The 12,953-nt window shown below is 40.0% G+C and overlaps 1 protein-coding gene across 6 annotated transcripts in view; it reads left to right on the top strand.

Annotated features, from left to right (window-relative positions):
- The window catches only part of FHIP1A (FHF complex subunit HOOK interacting protein 1A), a 224,712-nt gene that overhangs the window by 25,806 nt on the left and 185,953 nt on the right, over window positions 1-12,953 (top strand). For 2 of the 6 annotated variants that reach the window (XM_070261486.1, XM_070261485.1), the window contains exon 1: window positions 2,564-2,696. The exons of the other annotated variants lie outside the window; for them this stretch is intronic. The gene's annotated coding sequence lies outside the window, so the exon portion shown is untranslated. Of the gene's footprint in view, window positions 1-2,563; window positions 2,697-12,953 lie in introns of those variants that run through there. 6 annotated transcript variants of the gene reach the window in all.

Below are 12,953 nucleotides of genomic sequence, written 5' to 3'. Positions count from 1 at the left end.
ATTTTAGGAACTTTGTTTTAAAAATAGTAATTCCTAGATATAAGTCACTTTTGTTTGTTTCAGACTGGTGACCTACTTTCTATTTACATGAAGTGTCAAGTGTTGACTTCAAAATATCTTTGTGATTCAATTTGTATAAGAAAAAGTGAATTCAGTTAAATAACACAGTGGCGTTTGCTTATTTAGACCCCATCTCATTCCACAAAAAGAAATGCAGTCATTCTAAATGTGGCAGTAACGCTTCCGTACCTTTTCTGTGTGTGCCACACATAGGGAGTTTGCTGTCATGGTGTTGCTGAGGCCAGCTCTTCTGCCTCGTGTCCGTGTTAAATTTCTTGGTTTTCATTAGAGCTTTTCAGCCCTGCTCAAACATATCATTGGTTATTGTAAAAAAAAAATCCTTAGGATTTTATTACATTTGACAGAATCTTCTATCAGGAACCATAGGCTGAATTTGTTTCTGATGTAAGTATCAAAAATAGTTGTTCTTTCTCTGAGCAACTGGTTTATTTTTACCCTGTGGACACTGAATCTTTTAGCAGATCGTGTTTCCCTCTGGGTGTTGGCTGCAGCAAAGCTGAGTCCCTCCCTCCCCACTCCTCCCCACTCCTCCCCGTTAAATGTCTACAACACCTCTCCTCTGGCTCTCATTCTACCTTGTGGCTACAGTGATTGGTGCACTTATCTTTTTCTACTAGTTTAAAAGCTGTTTGAAGACAAGGAGTCTACTACTTTTCTTATATTCTTTACAGTGCTATCATAGTGCCTTGCACACATTTGGCACTCAAATAATGGCTGAATTGAGTATTCTTAGGCCATTCGAAAATAGCTCCTTGTTGAGCCTTCCATGGCGATAAGGATAAGGAGAAAGAATTATGTAGTATGCCAGTGAAGGTTTTCAAATATGCTGAGGGTCACAGGGATTGTCTGTTGGAAAATGTGGTTCAATGAAAGGAGATGTTCCTAAGGAAGAGAGAAGAATGTTGAATATAGGAGCCACATATGCTGTTTTCCGCTTTGTATCGTATCTAAACATATTGCTGTAACAAAGGGAGCCTGGCATCTCCTAACTTTGCTTCAGATAAGAAAGATTAGTTCTTTCCTCTCATAGAAAAAAGGTAAGAGGTTTGTTACGTGAGGAACAATTTAATCAGTGAAGGTTTAGAAGTTAGCTTTGAGATCTATGCATACAAATAGTGTAGATCACTGGGTAATGTCTAAAATAGTTGTACTATCATCTCTAAAATGTCTAAAAATAGTTGTAATAAAATGGTTGTGAGCCATAGCCAATGGTTCATGTATTCAACTGTTATTCTGTATGATTAAATTCCACTACAACTAAAGAATCTAGACGGACCCATGGAGTGAATTGTAATAGTATGTAACATGTGATCAAAACTCTTTGATAGGAAAGTCCATTGAAGTGAAAATGAACCTAGTTAACTGGAGGCAAAAGATCATCAACTTTAGACATTGAGTTGGTAATACTTTATAATGAAGTTCACAAAATCTATATTTGGTGTGTTGAGAAGGAGAAACTTTTTTTTTTTGAGGACGATTAGCCCTGAGCTAACATCTGCTGCCAACCGTCTTCTTTTTGCTGAGGAAGATTGGCCCTGAGCTAGTATCCATGCCCATCTTCCTCTACTTTATGTCAAGCATGGCTTGACAAGTGACGTGTAGGTCCACACCCGGCATATGTACTGGTGAGCCCTGGGCCGCCAAAGCAGAATGTGCAAACTTGACTGCTGTGCCACTGTGCCAGCCCCAGAAACTTTTTTCTTTTTTTTTAAATTTAAATATGTTATATTTTATGAGTTATCACATGTTATTGGTAAATGTCATGATTCCAATAGTAAAACTTTAAATAATTAGTTGCTTGGAAACATACTAACAGAGAAAGAACTTCTCTGCATTGTACTTCTCTCTTTCTTCTCCTTTGAAAACCAAAGCATAAGATTTGTTTAATTAAAAAAACAAACCCCAAAAGCAAAAACTGTGCTTTCCAGGAATTTCATTTTTTTAAAACTTTGCTAAGTGTCTTAAAAGAATGTCTTTGAAGTAGTACGTAGTTGAAAATACGCCTTTAAGGATCCTTTATTGAATTAATGAAATACCAGTTATTTAGCATAATACTAATTCTATTATTTAGTTTCAAGTTTACTTCTAAACCATATTTTCTTCAAATGAAGCTTAAATAGTGTGTTTGACATACAAATATGTTCTAACTCTGCTAGGACCAAATGAAAAATCTAGACCTTAGTTTCTGGGTGTAACTAATGGGAATACCCATTCTATTAATGATAGAAGATTATGTTCTGTGAAGCTATGCACAAGTAGTTAGAAGGGGGTGGCATGGCCTTGAAACACTGACTCTGGAGTCTGACTGCCTCATAGGGTTCCTATGAGGATTAAATGTTCATTATTCATGACAAGGATTTAGAAGAGTGTCTGGCACCAAGTAAGTGCTATGTAAGTGTTTGCTGTTTTTATTATTGCTATTATATAGCTTAAGCCATTTATCTATGTAATTAAAAAAAATTATTTTTATTGCTTCCAATAGGGTTTGAGGCTCCTCTGAACTGACTGAAAGGGCTTCTGCTGTTAAAAGCTACAAAAAAGCTAAAGAGTTCTGCAGTCCTGTTTCCCTCTAAGATGACGTGAGCTGAACTCTGTGGTCCTCCATTTCCTCATCTGTAAGGGCACAGTACCATGGCGATGGATCGCTGATATCTCTTCAAGCCACAGCAATTGTGTGATGCTTTGTTCTTGCCTTCTGCTTATGCAAGAAGATTGAGATTGTTTGTGTCAAATTCCTTGATCTAGAATAGTAGAATTTTAGAAGTAGAAGGAGCATTAGCCAAATAGTACACTCTCTGGGGAACTTATCCCTTCTTTTAGCTTCAATTAGTGTTTTTGTTTTTTTTTTAAGATTAGTATCAGTCTTTGTTTTTGCTTTTATCTTTTTTTCCAAAGCACTTTTTACATTCTTTGTAATGTATTTATTTATAGCTTCACAAGCACAGAGATCTTTATCTTTTTTGTTCAGGTGCCTGCCGCATAGTAGATGCCAGGTAGGAGCTCAGTAAATATTGTCGGACAATTGAATGAACCTTAAGTTGCCTAGTGAACATTTCTGTTAATTGATCACATATGATTGTCTTCTAAAACAGCTCTGCTTCGTGATTTCCTTATTTGCACCGATGATACTACTTTCATGTTACCGAGAGCAAAATCCTAGAGGAGTTGGCAGCCACACCTGGGAAAGAGAAAATTAGATGATTTTTCAGGGGGATTTAGACAGTCGCTCCCACCAAGGCTCTAGGTGCAGAAATAGTGACAGTACGTTTTCACACAGGTGGGTGGGCCTGAATCTTCTCAAACAGAGCCTTATGAGCCAGAACTAGAGGTAACTGCCTAACTGCCCAGGACATCAATTCACGTTGCCTAAACTTTTTACTAAATCATAGCTTCTCCTGGGTCAATATTCCTAATATGCTCCCTTTGTCATGCTTGTCCCTTCGGAGCTTCCTTGTTGCTTCTAAACAAAGTCCCAACTCTGCAGCCTGGCATCTGGTGAAAGCTCATAAGACTTTACAGTTTTGTCTCACACTAGTGCTCCTTGTCAGTTCTCTCCTCAGCTGAGGCCTCTTCCTTAGTGTCTCCTAAAGCATTCCGTTCTTGCTTTGAAGTCCCGCTGTTCACCCTGTGCTGTCGTTCATCGTGTGGTAGGTTTTCCTTCTTCACCCATCCGAATCTATCTTACTTAATCGACTAGGGAAGCTTTTCAGCCCTTACTCACATGAAGCCCTCTGTATCATGTTTTTGGGCTCCCAAATTCTGCATTATCCTTAAATAGTCCATTTGCATATTTATTACCTTTATGACAGTCTTTTTGAGGGAAGGGACCAATGGAATAATGGATTTGGGGGTTAGGAAATGAATCACAAATCTTAGCTGAAGCAAAACCTGCGTAACTGTGGTACAAAACCGACTTCGTGTAAGTGTGTTCACCAGCTTGTGATGAAGTGTTCAAGGGCTTTAGAAAATGCTAAGATCGAGTCCTTCCTACTTGGTTTTGGCGTTAAAATGTCCTTTAAAAAAATTAAATGATGGGGGCTGGCCCCGTGGCTGAGTGGTTAAGTTCGCGCGCTCCGCTGCAGGCGGCCCAGTGTTTCGTTGGTTCGAATCCTGGGCGCGGACATGGCACTGCTCGTTAAACCACGCTGAGGCAGCGTCCCACATGCCACAACTAGAAGGACCCACAACGAAGAATATACAACCATGTACGGGGGGGCTTTGGGGAGAAAAAGGAAATAAAATAAAATCTTTAAAAAAAAAATTAAATGATGGTAATAATATCTAATAATAGTAATGGCTTTAAAAGTATTATCTTTACTTGGAAAAATAGAAAGTTGGCCATTGAATTGGTCGTGTGTGTGTGTGTGCACGCGTGCGTGCGTATATATGTAATTTTACTGGTTTGTGAAATCAGGAAGTCTAGGAAAGACTAGTCTTGGTGGCTGCTAATCATGGAAGCATACATACCCCCTCCCTTTACCTTCCACCTGGTGGCCTTTCCCTCCCCTGCTCAATCACACTGTATGCATTTTTTAGGGTTTCAGACATTGGCTTAAGGTTCTCAGGCTGTGGTTTGACTCTGCAGAATGCATGAAAGTTACCTTCCAAATATGCAAAAGACTTTCCTTCTCTTTCTTGAACTTCAAAGAATATTTTTTCTTATTCAGTGCAGATTAATCTAGACAATGGCATTCCATGCCCTTTCCAAGTAAATCAGCTTTATTCATATCATCAAAAGAGAAATTTTGTATGGCTTTCTAATTTTTCAGGCTGATTGAAAAACTCAGTGAGGGCACAAAAGACGTTAATTTGTTCGTTCTCTTTCCAAAATCTTGAACTATTTATTTTCTTTTTCCATATTGTAAAGCAAGTTAACATTCTCCTCCTTTTTCCCATTGTTCCACAATTTCAAGTTTTCATTGAATATGCTATATGTTTACTCTTGGATTTTGACATTTTAATTATTAGGAGTATTTGATCACATTTAATCTTAATAATATTCAACAATACCACACAGCTCACATCGGTGCCAATGCTGACAGAATGACAGGTAGTGCGAGCCAATATTGTGTTTTGCACAGCTGGTTGGTGAAGGGAAAGGCAGTGTGTTATCGCGTTAGAGCAGACACAATGTGGTATCTCTTGGTTACTGTGCAGTTCCAGGCAATAGATACCTACTGTTTTAGTCAGAGTTTGTTGGTTGCAAAGAACAGAAAGCCATTCAAGTTAACTTAAATAAAATAACCTTCAAAACGTAGGATTTAACGGCCAATCTCAGTGACACCAATGGACCTGTTAGGGACTATGGCATGGGCTAAAAGTTAAGAATCGTGGTCACATTGCCTCCTCTCTCTTTCTGTCTTTTTCTGCTTCTCTATTCCGTTCTCCTTTATATGGGCCAAAATATTTATACCTGCCAGCAATGACATGATCTTTTGGTTTTGGGCCGTGTTAGAGCATATATTTCTCATAAGTCAGATTCTCAGAAGCAACAACTTGATTTGCTTAATTCAGCCTATGGATCTATTCCCTCTGGATCAGATAGTACCCTGGGTTCACTGACCTGTTGAGGTTGGGGTTGGGGTTGGGGAAGACTTATCGTGGTACAGATCGGGCAGCTTTTAATTGGATATTGCACCTCCTGCATTGATTCTTTGTTTCTAATCTATTCTTTCATGTTTTCTATCCTTTTGTCTTTTCGTTACACTTTCTGAGAGATTTCCTCATTGTTATTTTATAGTACACTTTTACTGAATTTTTATTTTGGTAATCATATTTTCAAAAATGTTTTGTATGTTCTTTATTGTTCTCTAATCATTTTATTTTCATTGTCTCGTTTTTGTTTAATGGTTATTGTATCTTCTTGCGTCTTTGAGTTGTATTAGCATCATTTCTCTTTCTTTTTGATGAGGAAGATTGTCCCTGAGCTAACATCTGTTGCCAATCTTCCTCTTTTTGCTTGAGGAAGATTGTCTCTGAGCTGACATCTGTGCCAGTCTTCCCCTGCTTTTTGTATGTGGGACACTGCCACAGCATGGCTTGATGAGCAGTGTGTAGTGTAGGTCTGTGCTTGGGATCTGAACCTGTGAACCCTGGGCTGTTGAATCAGAATGCGTGAACTTAATTGCGCTACCACAGGCCTGGCCCCTAGAATTATGTCTTTTTAAATTGCTTGTCTGTTTCCTGAATTAACTGTTTCTCTCACTGTCAGTTTTCCCCCCCCTATTGTTAGTGATTTCCCTTGTAGGGTTGGCTGCCTGTGTGTTCATAATTAAGAATGGAGGACTGGAGAGAGTTTCCTCCACTATTTTTTTTTTTGCTGAGGAAGATTCACCCTGAGCTCTAACATCTGTTGCCAATCTTCTTCTTTTTGTATGTGAGCCACCGTGACAGCATGACCACTGACAGTTGAGTGGTGTAAGTCTGTGCCTGGGAACTGAACCTGGGGCTGCTGAAGTGGCGTGTGCCGAACTTAACCACTAGGCCGCTGGGGCTGGCCTATCCTCCACTATTTTAAAAAGATCTGTATGTAGAGATTCCCACCCCCCCAACAGCTGCATCTCTCCCTGAGTAGCAATTCCAAATAGAGCTCAGTGTGTGTGTGTAGGGTACTGGGTTGTCTGCTGGCCAGCTTTGCTTCACCCTAAAAGGGCCCTAATGAGGAGGATTTACTCTGAGGGACCAAAATATACATCGGAAGCCTTCACAAACCGTCTCTTGCTCCCTGCCATCATGATTGGTTCCTTTAGAGGTGAACCCCTAGATGTTTTGTCTGTCATTCCACTCGGCAAAAGCTGCCCGAAGGCTGTGTTCGAGGGTAGGGGAGTTGGGGCGGGAGTGCTAACTGTCATCACTTCGCCCCCCTGTTCTGGCCCCCTGTCATCCTCCCTACTCTGTGACACCTGTTGACTCTGAGCCATGAGCCTCCCTGGGATTCTCTTGAGCAGATTGCCTCCTGTGTGGCCCCTGGGCAGCAGCTTTGTCCTCACTGCTCATCTGTCAGCTCATTCTCATTTCCTGTTCTGTCTTCCAGAAATTTGTTGAAATCTCTTGTCCATTTAAAATTCTCTTCCAGCCAACTCTTTTTAATCTTATAGAATTCTTCTGTTTTTGTCTTCTGATACTTTCACATCATTAGGGATTCAGGAGGGACAACCATGCCATGGACCGTCTTGAAATTGAAGCCTCGTCAGGTTGTTCTTTTAAAAAATAGCATTTGGTTTTTGGCTTTAATTTTACTTTTTAAAATGAGAGATATATCATACATACACACTCACAAATAAAAAAATATGTATCAGTGTATGTTTAAAGTAAAATAATAAAATGAACACTGGTACCTACTAGCTTTGAGAAATGGAATATTATATTTTTAGTACCTTAGAAACTTCTGTATGTCCTTCCTTGATTGCCTCTTCTTCATCCTCTCTGCCTCTTGTGGTGACCATTATACTTCATTTTTTAGTCATTCCCTTGCTTTTTTAAAAAATGGATTTGCCTTATGTGTTGGTTAATTCTCTAAAAGTATATTGGTTAACTTTAGCTGCTTTTGTTCTTTTAATTAGAATCATATATAACATGTACTCTTTGGTACCTTCCTGTTTTTACTCAAGAATATGTGTTTGAGATTCATCCGTGTTTATTCATGAAACTATATTTTATTTATTTTACTGCTGTATAGCATTGCATTGTAGGAATATACAACATTTCATTATCTTTTCTAATGCTGGTGAACATTTGTGTTGTCGTGTAACTTTTTGCAATCATGAGAAAGATTGGTATGAACGTAGTTCCTGTTGCACATATGCCAGAGTTTCTCTAATGTATAAACCTAAGAGTGGAATTGCTGGGTCATAGAGTATACGTATGTTTTTTTGAGGAAGATTGACCCTGAGCTAGCGTCTGCCGCCAATTCTCCTCTTTTTGATGAGGATGACTGACCCTGAGCTAACATCTGTGCCTGTCTTCCTCTACTTTATATGTGGGATGCCCACCACAGCATGGCTTGACAGTGGTGCATACATCCGTGCCTGGGATCAGAACTGGCGAACCCTGGGCTGCTGAAGTGGAGCATGGGCACTTACCTGCTATGCCACTGGGCTGGCCCCTACACGTGTTTAGTTTTACGAAGCAGTGACTACTGTTTGCCAGACTGGTGTACCAATATGTACTACACTGGTGTATGAAGTTGCCTGTTGCTCAGCAACACTTGATGTGATCAGATTTTTAAATTTTTGCGTGTTCGGTGGTTGTGAAATCATATCTTGTGTATTTTTTAAATTGAGATTTAGGAGCCGGCCCTGTGGCCGAGTGGTTAAGTTTGCGCGCTCCACTTCGGTGGCCCAGGGTTTCACTGGTTCGAATCCTGGGCGCAGACCTGGCATCACTCATTGGGCCATGCTGAGGCTGCGTCCCACATGTTACAACTAGAAGGACCCACAACTGAAAAAAAATACACAACTCTGTGCCAGGGGGCTTTGGGGAGAAAAAGGAAAAATAAAATCTTAAAAAAAAAAATTGAAATGTAATTTATGGGTAGTAGGATTTTATATTGTGACTTTAACTTTCATTTTTCTGATTATTAATGAGGTTAGAGATAAATATTTTCATATGGCTATTAACCTTTCGTGCTTTCTCTTCTATGAAAATTTGCCATGTTTTTCCAGTTAGTTTTCTCTTATTGAGTGGTAGGTGTTCCTTATAAAGTCTGGATATATAAGTATGTGTGTGGATATAACTATATATCTATAATATATGATGGAATTTATTTTTTTGTGAGCAGGATCCATTCCACCAGGAGAAAAAAACAATGCTCATGTCCAGTAGTCAATTTTCTGCAAATACGATTATGAGATTTTCTCTTTTTCTCTTTTTGATTGTGTCTAATCTCTGAAAAAATCGAGAAGTAAGTTTTGGCACTTTAAAAATTTTGGTGTCATTTTCCCTTCCCTGCTCCTAATCCACCCCTATTGTGAAACAATTTTGGTTGAGAAAGTATCCTTGACATTCAGTAACTCAGAATGTTTTCTTTGGAGCTCATGCTATTGAAGTTGGAGTACGATGCTTATGATGCTTGGTACTTGCAATGCCTGATGCTGACACATCTGTCTCAGTGGTATCAGACACAGGTTGGCTGGCGCTTGGGCTAGTAGGGGAGCTGGGTTTTGAATGCTGGTCTAGCTCTTTAATGTGAGAGCTCGAGTATTTTTCTTAACTCTGGTTAACACATTTCTGAAATTTAGTGGAAAAGTAAGCCGGCTTTATAAAATGATAGCATTAATTATTACCTATTTTTTTCTCCATTTAACAGTGTACCCTGATGTTAACTTTTCTTTTAAGTGGTGATTTCTATAAATATAATTTTTATTTCTATAAATAAAAACCCGATGAAATGGTTAATATAGTAAATTTTATGTTATATATATATTTCACGACAATAATAATTTTAAAAGACTCCAAGACTGAAAAAAATTTCTTTTTTGGAGAACTTAGGACTCTAACAAAACTGCAGATATGACACTCGGAAGCAGTGTGTCTGTTTTTTTTTTTTTTTTGAAGATTTTACTTTTTTCCTTTTTCTCCCCAAAGCTCCCCAGTACATAGTTGTATATATTCTTCGTAGTGGGTCCTTCTAATTGTGGCATTTGCGACGCTGCCTCAGCGTGGTTTGATGAGCAGTGCCATGTCTGCGCCCAGGATTCGAACCAATGAAACACTGGGCCGCCTGCAGCGGAGTGTGCGAACCTAACCACTCTGCCACGGGGCCAGCTCCACAGTGTGTCTGTTTTTGAGTGCAGAGGGGTCTTTCAAAAGTTAACGCAGATTACTCATGTATGGTAACTACCAATACCTCTTTTACATAAGCCGGTTATTCTTTGTCATGATTATTCTTTTCTTTTGCTTTTTCTCCCCAAATCCCCCCAGTACATGGTCATATATTTTAGTTGTGGGTCCTAGTTGTGGCATGTGGTATGCCGCCTCAGCATGGCTTGATGAGTGGTGCCTTGTCTGTGCCCAGGATCCAAACCTGCAAAACCCTAGGCTGCCAAAGCGGAGCATGCGAACTTAACCACTTGGCCATGGGGCTGGCCCCTGTTATGATTATTCTTTTAAGAAGGTTTATTTTCTTTTTCAGAGTTTGTAAATTTTGGAATGAATTTTCAAGGATTGTATTTTCGTTTATCTTCTGTTCATAATACTCACCATCACTTCCCCCTCTGCTGTAGCCTCACAGGCCTTCTTTTGTGTCCTCTAATCACCATCCATTTTCTCCCTCAGGGCCTTCCCACAGGTTGTTCTTTTCCCTCCATCTGCTCTCACTTATTTTAGTATTTTTAAAAAAGTTGTTGGGGCTGGCCCTGTGACCTAGTGGTTAGGTTTCGCACACTCTGCTTCGGCTGCCCAGGTTCAGTTCCCGGGTGTGGACCTACACCACTTGCTGGTGACCATGTTGTGGTGGCAACCCACGTACAAAATAGAGGAAGATTGGCACAGATGTTAGCTCAGGGCAAATCTTCCTCACCACACCCCTCCCACAAAGACAATTGTGGGGCTAGCCCCAGTAGCCTAGTTCAGTGTGCTCCACTTTGGCGGCCTGGGTTTGGTTCCTGGGCATGAACCTCTACTGCTTTCTTAGTAGCCATGCTGTGCTTGGCAGCCTACATACTAAAAAAATTAGAGGAAGTTTGTCCTGGGTGTTAGTTCAGGGCAAATCTTCCTCAGCAAAAAAAAAAAAAATAAATAAATAAAAATAAAAATTTACCAGTTGAATTGCATTCCCCATAATTCATATGTTGACGCTCTTACCTCCAGTACTTTAGAATGTGACTGTATTTGGAGATAGGGTCTCTAAAGAAGTAAATAAGCTAAAATGAGATCATTAGGGTGGGCCCTAATCCAGTATGACTGGTGTCCTGATAAGAAGAGGAAATGTGGACATGGACAGTTACAAAGGGGATACCATGGGAAGACACAGGGAGAAGATGGCCATCAAGAAGCCAAGGAGAAAGGTTCCAGAAGAAACCAATCCTGCTGACACCTTGTTCTCACACTTCTAGCCTCCCGAATTGTGAGAAAATGAGTTTCTGTTGTTAAAGCCACCTAGTCTGTGGAACTTTGTTGTGGTAGCCCCAACAAATTAATAGACTGTATAATAAAAAAATGTATCATTTTAAACTTTTTTTTTTTGGTGAGGAAGATTGGCCCTGAGCTAACATCTGTTGCCAATCCTCCTCTGTTTTTACTTGAGGAAGATTTTTGCTGAGCTAACATCTTTGCCAGTCTTACTCTATTTTGTATGTGGGATGCTGTCACAGCATGGCTTGATGAACAGTGTGTAGGTCTGTGCCCAGGACCTGAACCTGTGAACACCAGGCCACTGAAGTAGAACAAGTGAACTTAACCACTACACCACTGGACTGGCCCCCGTTTTAACCATTTTTAAGTGCACAGTTCAGTGGCATTAAGTACATTCACATTGTTGTGCAACCATCACTACCATGCATCTCCAGAACTTTTACCATCTTGCAAAACTCTATACTCTGTTCTCCCTTCCCCCCAGCCCCTGGCAACCACCATTCTACTTTGTGTCTCTATAAATTTGACTACTCTAGGTACCTCATATATGTGAAATCAAATGACTAAATAATATTCCATTGTATGTGTGTATCACATTTTGTTTATCAGTTCATCCACCGGTGGAGATTTGGGTTGCTTCCACCTTTTGACTGTTGTGAATAATGGTGCTATGAACATGGGTATACAAATCTCTCTTCAAGATCCTGCTTTCAGTTCTTTTGGGTGTATATCTAGAAATGGAATTGGTGGATCATATGGTAATTCTATTAACTAATATCTAATTAATTTTTTGCAGAACCACCATACTATTTTCCCCAGCAGCTGCACCATTTTACATTCCCACCTGCAGTGCACAAGGGTTCCACTTTCTCCACATCCTTGCCAACAGTTGTTATTTTCTATTTTTTTGATAGTAGAAATGGGATTACTGGGAATTAAGGCTTTCAGATATAATGTAGTTCTCTTTTGGTTTTGTCGTGGGAAGGTAGTGATACAATATAGCTTTTTAATTATCAGAGGGTTAAGTCAAAGAGAGTTGATTCTCAAAGGGTTGTGATGTGGCATTCATATGCTTTTTTTTTTTTTTTTGCTGAGGAAGATTAGTCCTAAGCTAACATCTTTGCCAGTCTTCCTCTACTTTATATGTCTGTTGCCACCACAGCATGGCTTGATGAGTGGTGCAGGTCCACACCCAGGATCTGAACCCGTGAACCTGGGCCGCTGAAGCAGAGTGTGCCAGACTTAACCACGAGGCCGTGGGGTGGGTCCCTCATATATCTCTTGATTCAGTCATATCACCCTGGAGCGTCACTGAGAAGCATTGGAGTTATTGGTGTGAAAGACTGGCAGCCATTCTTTTCCTTATTTGGGCAAGGAACTTTGTTCCTAGGTAACTTTGGGTCTGCTTGTGTGATACAGGACCAGCTCTGCCAAAACGCAGGCATTTCTCACTACAAAGACTCTGTGAAATGACTCTGTTGCAGAAGTAAAGAGGCTAGTAAGTTTGTTACCTTTTTCCCCCAGGGCAATTTTCACTTCCTAAGTGTTTACAGCTTTGTTTGTTTAAAAACACTTGCGTACCTAACAGTTACAGGCTAGTGAAGAAAATGGAGCAAGTTAGGCAAATTAGGACTCAGAAATCTGGAGCACAGGTTGTAGAGAAATACAGGAAACTGAGAGATGCACAGGAGCTTCCCGAAGGGCATTTTTGAAATCATGAAAGAGTTATATGTTTGACCATTAAGGTTGCATTACAACTTCCTGAAAGATTAGAGTCATCCCCTAACTTAGTTTGTGGG

The sequence above is a fragment of the Equus caballus genome, chromosome 2, assembly GCF_041296265.1.
Source record: "Equus caballus isolate H_3958 breed thoroughbred chromosome 2, TB-T2T, whole genome shotgun sequence".
NCBI lineage: Eukaryota > Metazoa > Chordata > Mammalia > Perissodactyla > Equidae > Equus > Equus caballus.
Note: the sequence above shows the minus strand (reverse complement) of the source record. Positions and strands in the feature narration are given on the sequence as shown.